This window comes from Chiloscyllium plagiosum, chromosome 14 (assembly GCF_004010195.1).
Source record: "Chiloscyllium plagiosum isolate BGI_BamShark_2017 chromosome 14, ASM401019v2, whole genome shotgun sequence".
NCBI lineage: Eukaryota > Metazoa > Chordata > Chondrichthyes > Orectolobiformes > Hemiscylliidae > Chiloscyllium > Chiloscyllium plagiosum.
Genome location: NC_057723.1, coordinates 78,773,027 through 78,777,287, shown reverse-complemented (window position 1 = coordinate 78,777,287; position 4,261 = coordinate 78,773,027).

Sequence of the window (4,261 nt, the reverse complement as noted above, 5' to 3'; positions counted from 1 at the left end):
TCTCCCCTACATCAAAGACATCTCGGAAATGACTGCTAGACTACTCAGACCTCTTGGCATCATGGGAGCCCACAAACCCACCAACACACTAAAACAGCAGCTAATGAACTTGAAAGACCCTATACAGACAATGAGCAAAACTAACGTCATTTACAAAATACCGTGCAAGGACGTAACAAATACTACATTGGACAAACAGGCAGAAAACTAGCCACCAGGATCCATGAACACCAACTAGCCACAAAAAGACATGACCCTCTCTCACTAGTATCCTCACATATGGATGAGGAAGGGCACCACTTCGGCTGGGATAATACATCCATCCTAGGACAAGCCAAACAAAGACATGCACGAGAATTCCTAGAAGCATGGCATTCCAACCGGAAGTCTATCAAAAAACACATCAAGTTAGACCCCATCTACCACCCCCTGAGAAAAGGAACAGGAAGTGACTTCACCACAGGAAATAACATCAACACAGGAAATGACATCACCAACCCAAAGAAACCCAAACATATAAATGGAAAGCAGGAATTTTCAGCATTGCTTCGCATGAGGCCCACTGAAGATGTTACCTAGTAAGGTAACGAAATGTCTGGAAATGAACCTTTCAGCTCAGCGAGCAAACCTACATCCAAAACCTCAACCTGAGCTACAAACCTTCTCAAAACTCACTCAACACTGATCTCCAGCACCTGCAATCCTCACTTTCTCCCATCAGCAATCTCAGTCTAGGTCCATTCCTCCATCCTCACCCCATTCACATAACTATATATATTGAATTATAATGTAGCAGTGTTGTTTTGAAAACTGTCCATGAGGGCCCTCTTGTGGCAAGGGGGTACTGCCCCAATCCATAGACTGAGAGGCCTGGTTTCAAGCCCCAAGTGCTCTATGAGTTTGTATCTTTGAACAGGCTGATTAGAAAAATAGGTGAAAACTTCCCATGGCCTCAATCCAATCCTCTGTCCTTTCCTCATCTTCTGGGCCAGAAGGCGACAGAAAGCAGGAAACTACAGGCAAGTAGTGTATTAGTGAGGGTTTCAAAGTTTATAAAGAAAAGGCAAGAGGATGAAGTTGGGAAATACATTGGCCATGGTCGGATGGTGGAGCAGCCTCCTTGGACTGAATGGCCTAATTCTGCTCCCATATCTTATGATCTTATGGTTTCCAGTAGGAAGTGTTGCTGCAGGTTTGCAGGGATTTAGTGAGGCCACATCTACAGTACTGTGCATAAGTTTCATGTTACTTAATTTGGTCTTCTTACTTAAGAAAGGATTTCATTGCATTAGAATCTTTGGAGAAGTTTATCTCGATTGCTTCCTGGGATAAAGGGATTATCTCATGAGGACAACATTATCAGTGAATGGTACGCTATTTGATTTTGTGATGGAGGAAATGTCATTGTTGAAGCAGTTGAAGATGTTTGGGCTTAGGACATGAACCTGGCAGAGTCCTACAGCAATGTCCTGGAGCTGAGATGATTGGTTTCCAATAATCTCAACCATATTAATCATCATTTGGTAATACAGAACTTGAGTGTTGCTGAAACAGTATATATTTTACCAAAGATTTGCAAGTTGCACTCAACAGGACATTTTGCAAGAATGCACATGAATGGGGAAAGCCACCAATCCCCTAGTAATTCTACATGTTTCCTCTTGTTGCCTTTGACAATATCAGGGCTCCTTTATGCCACACTCAACCAAATATTGTCTTGACCTGAAGACCAGTCACCTTACCATCATATTTGCAGTTCAGGTTTTGTGTTCATACCTGGGTCAAGGTTGTGATATAATCTATAACTGAGAGGCCCTATAGAACCTAACCTGTGTATTTTTGAGTGGGTTTGTGTTGAGTAAGTGCTGTTTGATAGCACTGTCTGTCATTCCATCATTACTTTGCTGCTGATTGACAGTAAGCTGATAAAACAGAGACTACAGATGTTTTGTGAATTGCCTGAGAAATTTTCAATTCATTGGACAGATGTCAGACTTGTAGCTATATTGGGTTAGCTTAGCTAGGATAAAGATTGTCTTGGGTTTTCAGTGCAACAGTTAAGATGTTGTTGTGACCAGTGCACTCAGCCAATTCAATATGTTACATGAAGTCACTTGATGAAGTGGAACACTGTGATGTTACCTGACATGGTAATGATATATCTAAGAACAAATCTACCAGCTCAGCGAGCAAACTTACAACCTGATCAATGTCTCATATCAGCAGTGTTAGAGATCTCAGTAAAGCCAAGAAGAAACATCCACTCATCAAAGTGCTGGTCCAATCAGTGACGTCCACATCCCTATAATGAATAAAAACAGTTGGCTTAAAATAACTGCAAACATTTTAGCCTGACCTTTTACACTCAAGTTTAAGATAAGGATAGCCATGGGCCTGCCTTCTCTTTTTACTCATTTAATTGTACACTGGTATTCAGTTCTGAGGAAGGGTCACTCAATCTGAACCGTTAACTTTAATTTCTCTCCACAGTTACTGCCAAATTTGTTGACCATTTCCAGCAATTTCTATTTTTATTCATGACCTAATGTCCAAAAACAAGACATCTGTGAGTTCCTCATCGAGTTCCAATACGCAGATGATAACAGTGTTACAGCTCTCTCAGAAAACCACCTACAACAGACCTTCAACTGTGCATACACATAACTTGGACTTACCATCAATCCCAAGAAGACTCAGATCATCTACCAACCATCACCAACTGAGACAAATCGGATAGAACCATCAATTCAACTTGGCAAAACAGCCCTGAAAAGCATGTACCAACATCATCTTAAATGCACTGGAACAGCTTTTGGACGTCTCCAAAATGGAGTCTTTCATGATCATGACATCCGATGAGACACCAAAATGTTAGTGTACAAAGCAATGGTCATTCCAACGTTCCTGTATGCATCAGAAACTTGGACAACGTACCGACAACATCTGAAGGCACTTGAAAAGTTCCATCAACGCTGCGTTCAAAACATCTTGAATATCAGCTGGAAGGGTAGGAGAACCAATGTCAGCTTGCTGAATGAGCAAAAACACCAAGCACTGAAGCCTACGTCATCAAGAACCAACTAGGATAGAGCGGTCATGTTGTTTGGATGAAAGATGAACATCTGCTGAAACAAATCTTCTACTCCCAGCTTAAGGAAAGCAAACGTAAAAGAAGCGGACAATAGAAGAGATTCAAAGATGTTTTAAAAGCCAACATGAAGAAATGTAACATCAACATTAGCAATTGGGAAACCAATACCGAGGACAGGAAACTCTGGGAAACCATCATCCGAGAAGGAACAGTAACTTCCGAAGTCGACAGATGGGCAGAACGAGAAGAAAAAAAGCAGAAAACGGAAAGCGAGGCAGCAACAACCAAAGGCCAATCTACCATCTGGAACGACTTGTCCTGAATGTGGAAGACCTTTTAGAACCAACATTGGACTCATAAGCCACCTGAGAGCCCAGTAACAGATCAACGGAATGACAACCAACATCCTCAACCTCGCGGGATAGCCACGATGGATGTTCTAGAACTACAGGACTTTAACCATGCATGTTAGTTGCTTCTATTTATAAAATTGTGGTTTTGTCGTCGATGCAAATAATCATGTGCTGTCGCTTCACCGGTCGGTACGTCATTTTCTGGGATCCTTTGTAAAGTTCTTTGCATGCTCCTTTGCTCTTATAAGATTAGATGATTAGATTCTCTACAGTGTGGAAACAGGCCCTTCAGCCTAACAACTCCACACCGCCACTCCGAAGAGAAACCCACCCGAACCCATTCCCCTACCCTATATTTACCCCTGATTAATGCACCTAACACTATGGGCAATTTAGCATGGCCAATTCACCTAACCTGCACATCTTTGGATTGTGGGAGGAAACCCACACAGACACTTGGAGAATGTGCAAACTCCACACAGTCAGGCGGGAATCAAACCCAGGACCCTGGTGCTGTGAGGCAGCAGTGCTATCTGACTATATAGTGACCACAGAGAGGGGGATATTCTGGGCCATGAAGTTATTATGGTCACACACAGTTCTTCTGCTTGACGGATGCCCGTTTAAGTAGCTTGAGCTGATCTTTGTTAATTTCACTTAGCCATGGTGCTTGTGCCACATCATGGATGGAGCCCTCTATCAGAAGATAAGACTGATAACCTGCATGAAAGTTGTTAGGTAGCCTCATCAACAATTGTCATAATACGTTTGTGACAGGTACGTTGGTTGGCACTATGTCATGTAGATTGGTTCCTCA